At 34.3% G+C, this 16802-nt stretch overlaps 1 protein-coding gene and 1 long non-coding RNA gene across 3 annotated transcripts in view; one reads left to right on the top strand and one right to left on the bottom strand.

Moving 5' to 3' along the window:
• The window catches only part of LOC108966784 (cysteine-rich motor neuron 1 protein), a 378691-nt gene that overhangs the window by 87969 nt on the left and 273920 nt on the right, over positions 1-16802 (top strand). The window lies entirely within an intron of this gene.
• Positions 1-16802, bottom strand: part of LOC108966787 — an 83347-nt gene that overhangs the window by 14556 nt on the left and 51989 nt on the right. The window contains exon 4 of the long non-coding RNA XR_001993215.1: positions 11217-11246. This is a non-coding gene — a long non-coding RNA (uncharacterized LOC108966787). The remainder of the gene's footprint in view (positions 1-11216; positions 11247-16802) is intronic.

Genomic DNA, 16802 nt, shown 5'->3' with positions numbered 1-16802 from the left:
TTTTTTATTTTGTAAAAATTATTTGTTAACCTAGGAAAAAAATTAAAATATAGGTAACAATAAGGATTTTGGTAAAATTCTAAATTTAAATATTTAAAAAACTGTAATTACATTATTTTGAAGCTATCATACCCTTGACAGTTTCGTCTTTAGTATAAAAAGGTACTTTTAACCTTTCATCTTGATTTTGTTCAGCCATTTTGTATGGCAGCTGTAATCTAAAGTGATTCGACCCGAACAATATATAATATTCGAGATTTTGGTAGTGCCGTGGATAAGAATCTGTGCCAAGTTTCGTGAAAATATCTCGTCAAATAAAAGAGTTTTACATACAAGAACTTGAGATGCATCGATCAGTTTGTATGAGAGCTATATGCTATAGTGATCCGATCTGCATTACATATTGGGAAATTGTAGTGTTGCCTCAAACAATAATCTATGTGAAATTTGGTAACAATATCTTAACCAATAAGAAAGTGTTTCATACACGGCTTTGCTATTTCTTCGTCAGTTCGTATGACAGCTATATGTTACAATGATCCGATCTGCGTAATTTGTTTGTAGGTTATAGCTTTATATTGAGTAATTATTTATGCCGAACTTCGTGCAGATATCTCTTCAAATAAAAAAGTTTTCCTTACAAGGGTTGTATTTTGATTGTTCAGTTTGTATGGCAGCAATAGGCTATAGCGGTCCGATCTGAAATATTTTTTTCTGATATAGTAAGTTAGCCTTAGAAAATAAGCTATGCCGAATTTCGTGCAAATATCTCTTTAAATAAAAAAACTTTTCCCTACAAAAACTTAATTTTGAGCGAGGAGGGTATAAAAAATATATAAAAAAATGAAATGAAATAAGGTAAGTAAAAGTTTCGTTTGCCTTGAGCAGTCAAAGTTGACAAAAAATTGCAAAAACTTTAAGCGCTTTAATTTTGCCATATCCTGCGGTAGCCACGCAGACAACACAATGGCACTCGCTTTTTGGCATACATTGAGCGAAGCCACAATAAAGCGAATAAAAATAAAATAAACTGAAATAAAAGTAAAATTGAGTGTCATGAAATATTGCATCAAGTTACAAAAACAAAGGAAAAGAAAAACACAACAACAACCAAAATAAATAATTTAGCACAGTGTCATTGAGAAATGAGGGACTAGGACAATCAGCAGGCATAACACTTAAGGCAGACCCTGCAATCGCTTTACATTTTACTTTTGTAGCAATATAATGCGTCGTGGTTATTTATGGCGCTCACCTTTCGAACGAAACAAACGCACACACGCGCATACACTGTCGAACAGCAAGCAATGAGCACCCCAACAGAAGCGTTTTGCCAACTGTCAAATGTCATTTGCTATACACATACCTATGTACACATGCCTATGTATGTATGTGTGCAGTCCATGGTCACCTTTTGTAGTAGCTTCATTAGCTAAGAATGCGGAAAGGCATGCAGACACGCTTGACCAACTAGCCGCCTTTAGAGAACGGACAAAAGCGCATAAAAGTATAATAGCCAAGTCCTGTTGAGCACCTCTGTGCGCATACTTGTGTGTGTAGTTGTGTGGGGGAAAAGGTTGGCAGCGTTATGTGGTTGGTGGCTTTGAGTAGGGTTCCAGCAGTATCAGCAGAATAGGGTACTAAGCTTTGGTATGCAGAAGACGAAGTAGGTCGTGTAAGTGTACGGAATAAGTGTGTGTGTTTGCGTCTATTGGCTTGAGTATAGCCAGAAATTGTGCTTCAATAAATTTTGTTCTAGATTTCCAAAGAATCAATTAAAGGTTATTTTCAATATTGTTCACAGCAAACAAATAATAAGGCTTAGAACTTGCTTAGAATGGTGAATAAGCCAATTAGTAAGGATTTTTAACGAATATCTGTGAATTACAATACAGAAATCCGCAAGAAGTACGCTGAACTAGCATTCCGAAACCTTTGTCCACTGAGATCATATGACATTTCAAAGCTTTTTAGGATTTATTTTTATCATTTTTTTGGCGAATTCTTTTGCTTTATGATCCAATACATTTACAATTTGGCTCAAAGCCGCAAATATCTTGTCTTCTGTATAATATAATGACTTCTGTGAAATGAAAAGAAGAATAGCTTTGTTGATGAGCGCCCGACAAATTATTTAGCCGTACAGCGTATATACCTCTTAGGTGTCCAACCAGAAACCTTACAATAGCCGCTAGATTGAGTATGCCAAGTGCAAGTAGTTCGGAGGACCTCTGATAGTCTACTTTATGTTAGAACACAGTCGTACAACTACCGTTAGCTGACCAGCGCTTCTCAAGCACACTGAAGGCCCATTGATCCAACGCTAAGACGCAAGGAGGCATAAGGGTAACCTCCCTTACAAGCTCATCAGCTTTGCAGTTTGCAGCGATTTCGCTATGACTGGACACCGATCTAATATAAAAAAACTTGAAGCTGTTGCTAATGAGGTGATGAACTCCTTAACAAGCATTGAGCGCACAGTCAGCGAGTAGAAAGCGCCGCTCGGCCTCAGAGTTAATGCATACCTTTCTAAAGTAGGCTGCTACCTTGATTCCACTTTCGCTTTTAAGAGGCTATAGTGGTCTGGTATTCAGAAACTTGAGTTGACGGAGAACACACGACAGAATACTCTACCCTTTACTCTCCCTCTTTACTTCGATCCATCCGTGAAAAAGCTCACTGACTGAACGGACATGTGAAGATTCTGCTATGAAGTGGTCTAAAGAGAGCCCAAGCTCTAGCAGCTGGTTCAGATCCGAGTTCGGATCGAATGGTTTTGATAAATCTTTGCAACAGGTAATTGGGAGTAAAGGCCTCTCTCGACGAACAAAGACCAAGTCACTCATCATACCCGTCCTGCTTGCTGCTTGTTCATTTCGTCCGAATGGATGAAAGCACTCGAACTCAGGTAATATCAAAGCAGTTCCTGCCAGGAGCAGTAGAGAAAGAAAAGTTAGAGAGATGAGCTGGGGAAGGACCAGGCTACACTTGTAATCTTCCATTGGCGCCAAACAGCGAAAGGCAAGAACTTTTCAGAAATTACCATTTTCGACTAAAGTAGCAAACTAACTAATATATTTTCTATCACAATAACAAAGCTTATAAGCTTATAATTTCTTCTAATGAACATTGAACCGCACCAAAATACATACTTCTGTGCATACATATGTATATACATACATAAATATTATTAATAAATATATTATATTATATTTWATGCAACACACTGTCCGCGAGAAAAAATCTAAAAGTAACAAACATTAATTCATTGAACCAATAATTATTTTTAAGAGCGGCGTGAAAATACACACATTCAGACAAAAAGGCAAATGGCAAGAAATAAATAAATCAAAGCTCTGCACTATCGGTCCACTCGCAGCGTCATGAAATAAATTTATCGCAAAAATTGCTTTCATATATAACAAACGTGACCAGAAAAAAGCTGTTACAACAGCAATAACAATAAGTAAAAACAACTTTTTGTTGGCGAACATTTTTAAGCCTACAAGCGATTTTTCGCTAGTTGCTCGATTTCATATCGCACGCTGGCACATTTTTCAAACATTGGCACTCGGCTTCGTCTACACCGCAACTATTTCGCCATTCGAGACGCTTTGTGTGTTTGTCATAGTATATTTATGAATATATATTTGTATTTGTGTAGTTTTTGTGACTTAAATAGAACCGCAACGCCCCAATGAACTGTGGCATAACGAATAGCGAAAGGCTGAAAGAGGTGAATGGTGGCATGGGTACGACGCAGATTGAGAGGCGGTGGCAGGGCAGGCTGAGAGTTCAACTCTTGGTTAAAAGTTTTTATGTTTAATTATATTTTTATTCATTGTATTTTTTGTATTTTTATTATTTTTATTATTATATTTTATTATAATTATTTTTTTTTATTCAATCATGCTACTTTTCTTGCTGAATTCGCCTTTTTTGTGTATTTGCGCCCTTAAATATCTCTTAGTATAAGTTTGCTATCTTTATACCTTCTTCACTCACATAACTAACTTCCTATTATTTTTGTAATTTGTAAACCCTTTTTTTTCATTTTCTCATTAATTTTTATTTATTATTAATTTTTTTTTTTTTTGGTCTTTCTCTTGCTTCTTTGCGTTATTTCGTGTCGTTTGCTTTCACATAGAACTCCACTGGCCTGACCTGAAATAAGAATCTTTCTTAGTGCACCAATATAATCGCCTGGATACAGTGAAATACAGACGAGGAAGCTGTAGATTTGTCAGAACACCGCACTCCGGACTAAAACGGAATGCCTCTTGATGTCTAGTGTCACACATCTCCACAGTAAGGCATAATGAACGCCGCTCCAAGCAATTTATGGTGGATGTTTTCTTAGAATTTATTTGCAGTCATCTGCTTGAAGCCGAACAGCCTGCTATGAGCAACAGGAGTTCATTTCTCAACTACGTCGGCGACACAAGCCAGAATCGACCCCGATATATCAAATATTTTTATGCCCATACTGGGCAACGAGTCTCCGCATGACTCTAACCACCACTTTTCATGCCCAGCTAACCATACAAATCTGATACCCGTCCTAGACTAAGCGATTTAAACGGGGTTAGACCTCCGAAGTAACATCCATAGGTCGGATAATATCCGTGTCAATCACGGTGCGTAGAATCGGCTGTTGTGGGAACTGTATCTGACACCTCTCTGCCTATGGTCCATTCCCGACGAAACAGCAGGTTTCCTGGTTCTACCTTTGGATGACTTCGCTGTCAACTTATCTGAAGAGTTACAACAACATAAATAACTAGTTGTAGAAAAAGCGATCGAAAACAAGTGAAAAATATCAAAATACCTCGACAAAAAGTTTCATATTAACGTTTTCTTAATATCCAAAAACCAAATTTCTTCTGTAAAAAGAGTTAAGACTGTAAATATAGGTAACAATACCCTCAATTGCTAACTACTCTGCTCCATTAACTCATAATCCTTCCCAATCGCTCTCCAATTAACCTCAAATCAGTTTTCCTTTCTTTCCATTACTCGTTGATTTATCGAATTCTCTGCAATATTTAGCATCCTTTCGAAAAAAAGTAAGGAAGGGCTAAGTTCGGGTGTCACCGAACATTTTATACCTGTCTCTTATACACATCTAGATGTGTATAAGAGACAGGTATAAAAATAACTAGTTGTAGAAGAAGCAATCGAAAACAAGTGAAAAATATCAAAATACCTCGACAAAAAGTTTCATATTAACGTTTTCTTTAATATTTTTAAACAAAAAGTCATAACATCCAAAAACCAAATTTCTTCTGTTAAAAGAGTTAATTGACTGTAAATATAGGTAACAATACCCTCAGTTGCTGACTACTCTGCTCCATTAACTGATAATCCTTCCCAATCGCTCTCCAATTAACCTCAAATCAGTTTTTCATTCTTTCCATTACTCGTTGATTTATCGAATTCTCTGCAATATTTAGCATCCCTTTGAAAACAAGAATAAAAACAAAAAACCGTTAGCTACAAAAACACATCTACGACCCATTAAATAACCGAACCAGGCAAGCTGAAATCAAAGTCCAATAAATTCATTCATTAAAATTGACGAAAAATTTGCAAAATCACAATCAACGCTACCGAACTAAATAAATAAAAGATGGAATGTAAAACAATAAAAACAAAAATCAAATCGCAATAGAAATCAGCGCAAACGAAGCCGAAAGCGCACGTTGCACTTGCTGCCTACCAACATACATACAAACATATCGCACATAGGTATGAAGGTACTTATAGCCTTTTGCATGACTGAATAAATAAATAAATACATTTCTGTGGCGCCAAATATTCGCGTGGCGTTACGCAAACAAATTCGTTAAAAAATAAAAATTGCAAAAATAAATTGAAAATAAAATCATAAAATGTAAGCATTTAACATTGGAAAATATTCTAATTTGACGTGAGACCGTTGAATATTTTTGCAATATGCAGAAATGAGTGTTGATTGTGGTAAAAGTAAGAAGGTAAAAAATTGACTTTTTTTATTTTGAGACCTTACTGTCCGACAATAAATACAGATGAATTGAAAAAATATTTAGAGACGTAGGAAGAGGAGTGAGCCATAGTCAACAATGCGTAATGCCAGAGCTTGATTTTGATCGGCCAGTTTGATGGCTGCTATAGCAAAGTAATTCGATCTGAAAAATTTCAGCGCATATTGTAGCATTACCTGGTACAATAAGTCAGGCAAAATTTCGGATATTTTGTATGGCAATATCGTCTGTTCCGACAAGTAAGCAGGTTCTTTAAAAAATTAGAACGTTATCTCAAAAACTAAAGGTTAATCATGCTCGTATGTATTTTTATTTTTTAACGAATTTGCTTTGGCGATTAGATCGACTTAGCTCATCACGCTAATTATTTATGGCATATACATATGTACCTTTTGGAATCTTCGACGTTTCTTTCTGATTGTTACAAACTTCGTGGCAAAATAAATAAACACTGTGCTGAGTATTATAATAATACATCCAATAACGTAAAAACTTATTTGATTAATAACCTAACCACGGCAGTAAGAATTCAATATTATAACATGTTTAATAGTTTTCTACTGAAAGAAGCTCCGTCCCAAAAGAACACGTGTATAAACACTCCTAAATCATCACACATTTTGACTTTAGAATGGATCACTTGGATCATGGAGTCGCCAAACCGAACTCTGACGACTCCTTCTCTGCCCATATACCGGCGTGGGAGTTATGGGTAGGAAGAAGCCGTTGATCGCAAGGGTCAAAGCTTGCTGGGAAGGTTGTTGGACGGGCTTGTTGTCGGGAGCACTCTATCAACTCCAGCTTCAGACTTCCTGCCTTCCATTTTAGTGCCCTCCAGGCCGTGGTTCAGGCATTAAATTTCAAAGCTGAACAAAGAGTGGCTTTTAATTGGCAGTATGGAAAAATAATGAGGTTTGCTAATTTATAAGTTCGAACACAGATTTTTTTTTTTATATGGCCTCAATTGATCATGCACCTATACAACCTAACCTCTCTCTTAATATGATAGGCCAAAGAACATGTGAGCAAATATGCAGATATCAGAGATCTCTATTAAAACTGGAACTGAAAAATATAGTTTTTAACCAAAAATTTTGGTAAATCTCAAGGAAAGTTTTGGTGTTCTTACACGCTTCTAATATCTCCCTTCACAAACCCTCAGTTTGCCACGAAGTTTTAACACCCAGTACCCGCAATTTTTGAGATATCGAGCTGCAATTTTATAGACGTTCTTTTCTCGCCGACAAATTTTTTACTTGTAGGAAGCGCCGATATCGGACCACTATACCATGTAGCTGTCATACAAACTGAACGATCCAAATCAAGTTCTTCTATGAAAAACTTTTTTTATTTGAGAAGCTATCTGCACGAAAGTTGGCACGAATAATCTCTCGAGATAAAGCTACAGATCTGATCATTTTAGCAAAATCAAAATTGAGTTCTTGTGAGAAAAACTTTTTTATTTGAGAAGCTATCGGCACAAACTTGGCATTTGGCATTGCTTGAAACAATGCTACAATCTCTGAAGAATTTTTTCAGATCGGACCACTATAACATATAGCTGTCATATAAACTGAACGTTCAAAATTGTCTTCTTGTAAAGAAAACTTGTTTATTTGACAAGTTATCTGCACGAAATTTGGCATGAATTATTTCTCGAAACAATGCTCTAACCTAGGAAGAAATTTTTCAGATCGGACCACTATAACATATAGCTACAATATAGACCAATCTATCACAATTAAAATTATATTTGTTTTATAACCTTTTAAGCTATAAGAAATACGCCTGTGCAGGGTATTATATCTTCAGTGCAACCGGAGGTACCTTTTTTTTTTGTTTTTCTTTTCATTTTATTTTTTCCAATTAGTAAAATTCTACCCCAAATCGTATGCGACCCTCTTCAAACTTATAAAACACAATTTGTAATTTTAATCACTTCAAAAGTGCATTATTGTTGTTTGTGGGTACTAGTTAATTAAGCGCGACAACCAAAATTAAATCGAGACAAGCAAAATAATTACATGTCTATATGTATGTACATATACATATGTATGAATGACTGTATATAGGTTATGTATGTGTGCGGCAAGCAACCAACTTTTAGCACACAAACAACTTACAACCACATAAAATGCGTGTAGCTGTGTGCATACCGCTTTATAAAAGTCAAACCGCGTCCATCCGAAGCGCCATTGAAATAAAAAGTAGTAACACAGCTTATAAAGACAACAACAATTTGAGAAATAAAAACTGTTAATGCGTCATTACTACAACACATTAGTGCAAATAGAAGAAAAACTAAAATAAAGCATGCCATGTTGTTGTTGTTATTGTGCCACTTGTCAACTGTCGACATAACTAAAATTCTAAGCGCCAATTTTCCACCGTCGCACCTTTGCGCCATTGTAAGCACCACAACGGTGTCAACTAATTTGTAAGTTGACAAAAAGGTTTATGGCGGCGCTCCAACGCACACACACATATGCATTACTTATTATACGCATACATACATAGCTACATACTCACGCTGCTGCTAGTCGTCGGCGCGTTGTGAAAAAAAGAGAAATAAATATATACGAAAACGACATGAAAAGCAAATTAATGTACAAACATGACCGTTAAATACTATAAAATGCATGACAACAAATCTTTTTACGGCCGCCACGTTGTAATTTATTTAACGCAAACGCATTGAGTGTTTGCACAAGTGTGTGTGCTTGTGCTGGCTTGTACAACATATTGTCAACTGGTTTGTCTAATTTGTAGTACATTTGAACTTAAAGCACAAATACATAATACATATATACACAATATAAATACATAAATATAAATATGTAGATATATGCCATATACGTATTCAAATGTATGTATATACATACATGCTCGCACATAAATAATTGCTGCTGTTGAAATAAATTTGTCTGGAATCGCTAGACAAATTTGTCACGATCATGTCTAATTTTTTAGTATGAAAATTTTACAGTTATTTTTCAAATTTATATATCCACAGCGTCATCTTATTTTAAATCTAGGTTTAAGTTTCTTATTCAACAGAAACAACTTGCTTTTAAGTTTTAACTCATTGCTAACAACTCAGCTTCACAGTACACATTCCTGGGGTATGAAATTTAATCTCACTATTTAAGGAGCTGACGAACCTTACCTTTACTAATTATAGTGAAAAGAAGAAAAAACATACAGACGTAGCCGCAACTATAACACCCTTCAGAGGTACATTTTCTATATCATGATAGGTTRTAGAAAGGTCTACAAATTGTGTTTAAAAAACTTGCAGAGGGTTGAGTTAGGTTTTACTAGTTTGGGGAAAATATAATGAAAAGCAAAATCAGGAAAGAAGTAAAATTTTTTTGCAGCGTAGCTACAATACCCTGCACAGGTGCATTTCTTTTAGCTTAAAATGTTATAAAACGAATTTAATTTGATTTTGACAGGTCAGCTTGTATGGCAGCTATATGCTATAGTGTTCCGATCTGAACAATTTCTGCACAGGTGGTAGATTTGGTTCGAGAAATAATTCATAAGAAATTTCGTGCAGATAACTTGTCACATAAAAAAGTTTTCTTTACAAAAACCTAATTTGGTCGTTCAGTATATATGGCAGCTATAGCCTATAATAGTCCGATTTAGACAATTTGTTCGGAGAGTGTAGCGTTATGTTGGGTCATAATGTATGCCATATTTATTGAAGATAGCTCGTCATATAAAAAAGTTTTTCATACAGGAATTTGTTTGCAATGCTTCAGTTTGTATGGCAGCTGTATGTTATAGTTAGCCGATCTAAACAGTTTCTAGGCATATTATACCATTGCCAGGGAAAATAATCTATACCGAATTTCGTGTAGATATCTCAACAAATAAAAAAGTTTTCCATACAAGAACTTGATTTTGATTTGTCAGTTTGTATGACAGCTATGTGCAATAGCGCTCCGATATCGTTGTTTCCAACATATGAGAAGGTTCTTATGAAGAAATGAATGTGTGCAAAATTTCAGTTCGACATCTTAAAAACTGTATGACTAGTACGCGTATATACAGACACACAAACGGACTTGACTATATCAACTCAACTCGTCATGCTGATCACTTGTATATATGTATACTTTGTAGAGTCTTCGGCATTTTCTTCTGCTGTTACCAACTACGTGGTAAATTTATTATACCTGATTCAGTCTATAAAATGCATATTCATATCTCTGGCATGACAAATGTTGGTGTGGAAATTTACACTCTCTAATTATGAAGGGTCTGGTAAATTTTCCACTAATCTCCAACTTTATTTTTGTAATTTTAAGTAGACATAAAACCACAATCTAATCATGGGAGAAAATCTGTACCGAATGTGTTTGTTTCTTACGCCGGAACCACCTGTTTTGTGGGTACCATAGACATCCGATGTCAAAATTATTATATCGACAAGATCTGAAGGCTCTTACTCAAATAAGTAGCAAAATACAATAAGAACTCTAAAGCTCTGTTGAAGCTGTCGAAAATCTCAACATAATAGTTTGTCAAAAAAGTCTTGCGTTATTTATATTGAATTTTCAATTGTTCATAAACTTTTTTTTTGATGAATCATGCCCAGSTCTTGACCGATGCTACGGCTGMTACTATGCCGGTCTCTTTCGACCAATTCAGCGATTTTATCGCAATTTTCGACGACAGGCCTTCCGGAGCGTGGCGCATCTTCGACCACCTCTACACCAGAACGAAAACGTTGAAACCATCTTTGTGCGGTGGAAATGGAAACTGTATCGGGTCCATAAACTGCACAAATTTTATTGGCGGCTTGAGCTGCATGCCGTATTTTCTCTTTATTTTGCTTCATGTTTGCGACGCTATAACTCACGATCGACTTAAAAGAAACGACAATCAATCAAACACGTGTTAGCGCGTGAAATGAGCTTTCTAAAAAGGTATAGCATGACCCGATGCGACGAATAAAACTAACACTACGCGCTCTCAGTGCCAACTAGCGAAAATACCGCAAGACTTTTTTGACAACCTAATATTATTGTGGGCAAAACATAGTAAGACTTTTTAAAAAAAGTAGTATATAATGAAATGCTATACAACTTTGGATACGCACCTTTTTCGCATAACCTTTTTGTTCTCTTTTCTTTTATATCCTTAGTATATATATTTTATAAATAGTACTATAGTTTGACTCACCTTCTGGCAGTACACAGCAACTTTGATTATCTGCAAATCATAAAAAAAACGTGAGTTCAGATTAAGAGAGTTAAGTGTAAAATTGAATTTGATATAAAATATATTGTATATATTTATATGAGTATAAAACTCATTGTGTTGCAAATGTAAAAATAATATTATTTATTTATTTTTTTATTGTATATTGGGTTATTGTATATTTTTGTTTGAAATATTATTAAAAACTAATGTAGATAGTTACATTTTTTTAAAGCTGTTGTAAGGTCACGCAGATACATTTGGTTTACCTTCTATTTTATATTGTGAAGGGTGATTTATTAGAAGTTCCCTACTTTTTTAAAGAAAAAACACAAACACTTCAAACTTATTTTGTAAAGCTTATTGTCATTCGAAAGAACAATCTTTAGCATTTATTTTGAGTACATGGCTACGTTGCAGATGGTCCAACCATTGAGTCCAATTTTCGATAACTTGTTCGATTGGTAACTGGCGAATGACACGCCTGGTGTTTTGCTCAGAGGTCTGAAGTGTAGCGGAATTGTCCGCAAAGACTTTAGACTTTACATATGCACACGATTTTGGCCGCCTTTGATGTACACGTAATCATGAGTAAATCGATCAAAAATCATGATAAAATGCCAAACAATACTGAACAAAAATCACATGACAGCCTGATGCGACTCATGCGTGATCTGTCGAAAAAAAAGCTACTAAAAAACAAAAAGTAAAAAAAGTAAAAAGTACCCCTAAAGCTGTAGTTCATGGAATAAGTTGAATCTCGATTTTTACTTATTATATGAATTATTTTGTACAAGGTCTAATGAGCTAAAGTTTATCGAAACAGTCTTATATGCGATGTGGGTGTTGCTTTGCAACAATTTTATCGATTTTCGCCCAATATGGCTTAAAATTCAAAATTAATCTTAGTCTAAATTAAATTTCTGGCATTCACTTTAAACATATTTGTCACCAGCACAAGCAAAATACCGTGAGCCTTTGGAAAGTATTTAAAATAATTGCATTTATTCATGCGAAATTCTACCACATTCGGCTACTGAAATGCATATACAATCCAAATATGTCTAAATAAGCGTTTATGCATTACAAACGAAAATTTATTTATCGTAAAATTTTTACTGCCCTCAAGCAATGGTCTATTAAAAATTTTCAACATATGTCAGCGCAATAAAAAATCACATGCAAAATGTGTAATTTCATAATGACAATTGCGCCAACAAGAAGGTGGACTAGAAATATGCATAAATAAATGAAAATTGTGAAAGAAATATGCGCATTTTCAAGCTAAAATATTAAATGTATATGAATGTGTTTGGTTATAATGTATAGTATATGCTTGCTTGTCAGCAATAATGGGCTTGAGTCATGCCGGCTGTATAGAGAATGAAGCGTATTTTAAAATAAATTTTACTGTTCGTTTTTGTCGCTTGCGAGCGTTTTCAAAGCAGCTTCTAGCAACTTAGTTAAATAGTGATATTTATATTCATATAAAATACTATATATGTATGTATGTACAAAAATATATACATATATGTATTTACATATCATATCGATTATATTTGGTATGTAGCACATATGTAATCCGATTTTTGTTGTAACCATTTTTGTTTGTTAATCTATGCATTTAAAGTTTAGAATTTTGCTTCATTGCATTACCTTCTACTAACTGCATTTATGTGTTCGTGTATTTGGCCTAAGCCGGCATTTTTATTAGACATTTACAAATGTTTATTGTGCTTTTATAAAAATTTAATTATGAAATGACAGCATGAATGACTGATTGATGGAAAGACTAAATATTATTGACATGTTTTATAAGCAACTAAATAATATATTCAATAACATGAGGGTAGGTCGAAAAAAATACTATATTTTTGGCTTGTTATTCTGAAAATAACTGAAAATAAAAAACTCACAGTTTTACAGGAAATTTAGGGATCTACAAAAGAGGTCTCTAAGATTTCCCAACACCCTTTACACATGCTTTTTATGGCATAAAAGTGTCGGTCAGTTGGGATTGCAGCTGTAATCATTGCCTTAGGCAATAATCAAAACAAAATAAAATTTTTAATGGATAATAACCTCTGCCGAATTTCTAATAATTCGAGTATATATGGACCGACAATTAGATGGCCATAGCTAAACCGTTTCATATAGCTACGCTGATGATTTATACACCATGTACTTTTTGTAGGATCGGTCTTTGAAACTTCGTGGCTAACTTAATATACCCTGTTCAGGATATGAAAATCAATTTGGGAACTAATGGACACCCTAGTATATATATATTTATATAGATAAAAGTGTAAGCAATTTAATGCAAATAAAATATGGAGAAGTGTCTAGTAAAAGTCAAGCATATTGGTTATGAAAGTATGTAGATACGTAATTATTGCTTTGTTAGTCAAATAATCTTGAGACATTTAATGTTTGTATATAATTTCGCGTCGCGAAACTATAAAAAACTTTGGTTATATTTTCTATGAAATTTTATTTTTAGTTATTAATTTATTTCAATTTATTTTTTTACTTTTTTCATTAAATTTTTTTGTAAACAAAGTTTTATATAAAATAATTTTATTCTAATTTATAGATTTATTTTAAGTAAATAAGTTTTTAGTTGAGGTTTTGTTATTATTTTTGATGGTAACACCTGTCTCTTATACACATCTCATACATACTTATATACATACGTATCTCCCCGCACAAATACTATGCTTGTTTATCATTTTCATTTTATTTTTTCCAATTAGTAAAATTCTACCCCAAATCGTATGCGACCCTCTTCAAACTTATAAAACACAATTTGTAATTTTAATCACTTCAAAAGTGCATTATTGTTGTTTGTGGGTACTAGTTAATTAAGCGCGACAACCAAAATTAAATCGAGACAAGCAAAATAATTACATGTCTATAGGTATGTATATGATTATATAGGTTATGTATGTGTGCGGCAAGCAACCAACTTTTAGCACACAAACAACTTACAACCACATAAAATGCGTGTAGCTGTGTGCATACCGCTTTATAAAAGTCAAACCGCGTCCATCCGAAGCGCCATTGAAATAAAAAGTAGTAACACAGCTTATAAAGACAACAACAATTTGAGAAATAAAAACTGTTAATGCGTCATTACTACAACACATTAGTGCAAATAGAAGAAAAACTAAAATAAAGCATGCCATGTTGTTGTTGTTATTGTGCCACTTGTCAACTGTCGACATAACTAAAATTCTAAGCGCCAATTTTCCACCGTCGCACCTTTGCGCCATTGTAAGCACCACAACGGTGTCAACTAATTTGTAAGTTGACAAAAAGGTTTATGGCGGCGCTCCAACGCACACACACATATGCATTACTTATTATACGCATACATACATAGCTACATACTCACGCTGCTGCTAGTCGTCGGCGCGTTGTGAAAAAAAGAGAAATAAATATATACGAAAACGACATGAAAAGCAAATTAATGTACAAACATGACCGTTAAATACTATAAAATGCATGACAACAAATCTTTTTACGGCCGCCACGTTGTAATTTATTTAACGCAAACGCATTGAGTGTTTGCACAAGTGTGTGTGCTTGTGCTGGCTTGTACAACATATTGTCAACTGGTTTGTCTAATTTGTAGTACATTTGAACTTAAAGCACAAATACATAATACATATATACACAATATAAATACATAAATATAAATATGTAGATATATGCCATATACGTATTCAAATGTATGTATATACATACATGCTCGCACATAAATAATTGCTGCTGTTGAAATAAATTTGTCTGGAATCGCTAGACAAATTTGTCACGATCATGTCTAATTTTTTAGTATGAAAATTTTACAGTTATTTTTCAAATTTATATATCCACAGCGTCATCTTATTTTAAATCTAGGTTTAAGTTTCCTATTCAACAGAAACAAGTTGCTTTTAAGTTTTAACTCATTGCTAACAACTCAGCTTCACAGTACACATTCCTGGGGTATGAAATTTAATCTCACTATTTAAGGAGCTGACGAACCTTACCTTTACTAATTATAGTGAAAAGAAGAAAAAACATACAGACGTAGCCGCAACTATAACACCCTTCAGAGGTACATTTTCTATATCATGATAGGTTATAGAAAGGTCTACAAATTGTGTTTAAAAAACTTGCAGAGGGTTGAGTTAGGTTTTACTAGTTTGGGGAAAATATAATGAAAAGCAAAATCAGGAAAGAAGTAAAATTTTTTTGCAGCGTAGCTACAATACCCTGCACAGGTGCATTTCTTTTAGCTTAAAATGTTATAAAACGAATTTAATTTGATTTTGACAGGTCAGCTTGTATGGCAGCTATATGCTATAGTGTTCCGATCTGAACAATTTCTGCACAGGTGGTAGATTTGGTTCGAGAAATAATTCATAAGAAATTTCGTGCAGATAACTTGTCACATAAAAAAGTTTTCTTTACAAAAACCTAATTTGGTCGTTCAGTATATATGGCAGCTATAGCCTATAATAGTCCGATTTAGACAATTTGTTCGGAGAGTGTAGCGTTATGTTGGGTCATAATGTATGCCATATTTATTGAAGATAGCTCGTCATATAAAAAAGTTTTTCATACAGGAATTTGTTTGCAATGCTTCAGTTTGTATGGCAGCTGTATGTTATAGTTAGCCGATCTAAACAGTTTCTAGGCATATTATACCATTGCCAGGGAAAATAATCTATACCGAATTTCGTGTAGATATCTCAACAAATAAAAAAGTTTTCCATACAAGAACTTGATTTTGATTTGTCAGTTTGTATGACAGCTATGTGCAATAGCGCTCCGATATCGTTGTTTCCAACATATGAGAAGGTTCTTATGAAGAAATGAATGTGTGCAAAATTTCAGTTCGACATCTTAAAAACTGTATGACTAGTACGCGTATATACAGACACACAAACGGACTTGACTATATCAACTCAACTCGTCATGCTGATCACTTGTATATATGTATACTTTGTAGAGTCTTCGGCATTTTCTTCTGCTGTTACCAACTACGTGGTAAATTTATTATACCTGATTCAGTCTATAAAATGCATATTCATATCTCTGGCATGACAAATGTTGGTGTGGAAATTTACACTCTCTAATTATGAAGGGTCTGGTAAATTTTCCACTAATCTCCAACTTTATTTTTGTAATTTTAAGTAGACATAAAACCACAATCTAATCATGGGAGAAAATCTGTACCGAATGTGTTTGTTTCTTACGCCGGAACCACCTGTTTTGTGGGTACCATAGACATCCGATGTCAAAATTATTATATCGACAAGATCTGAAGGCTCTTACTCAAATAAGTAGCAAAATACAATAAGAACTCTAAAGCTCTGTTGAAGCTGTCGAAAATCTCAACATAATAGTTTGTCAAAAAAGTCTTGCGTTATTTATATTGAATTTTCAATTGTTCATAAACTTTTTTTTTGATGAATCATGCCCAGGTCTTGACCGATGCTACGGCTGCTACTATGCCGGTCTCTTTCGACCAATTCAGCGATTTTATCGCAATTTTCGACGACAGGCCTTCCGGAGCGTGGC

The sequence above is a fragment of the Bactrocera latifrons genome, unplaced genomic scaffold (assembly GCF_001853355.1).
Source record: "Bactrocera latifrons isolate USDA-ARS-PBARC rearing strain unplaced genomic scaffold, ASM185335v1 scaffold_17, whole genome shotgun sequence".
Lineage (NCBI taxonomy): Eukaryota > Metazoa > Arthropoda > Insecta > Diptera > Tephritidae > Bactrocera > Bactrocera latifrons.
Note: the sequence above shows the minus strand (reverse complement) of the source record. Positions and strands in the feature narration are given on the sequence as shown.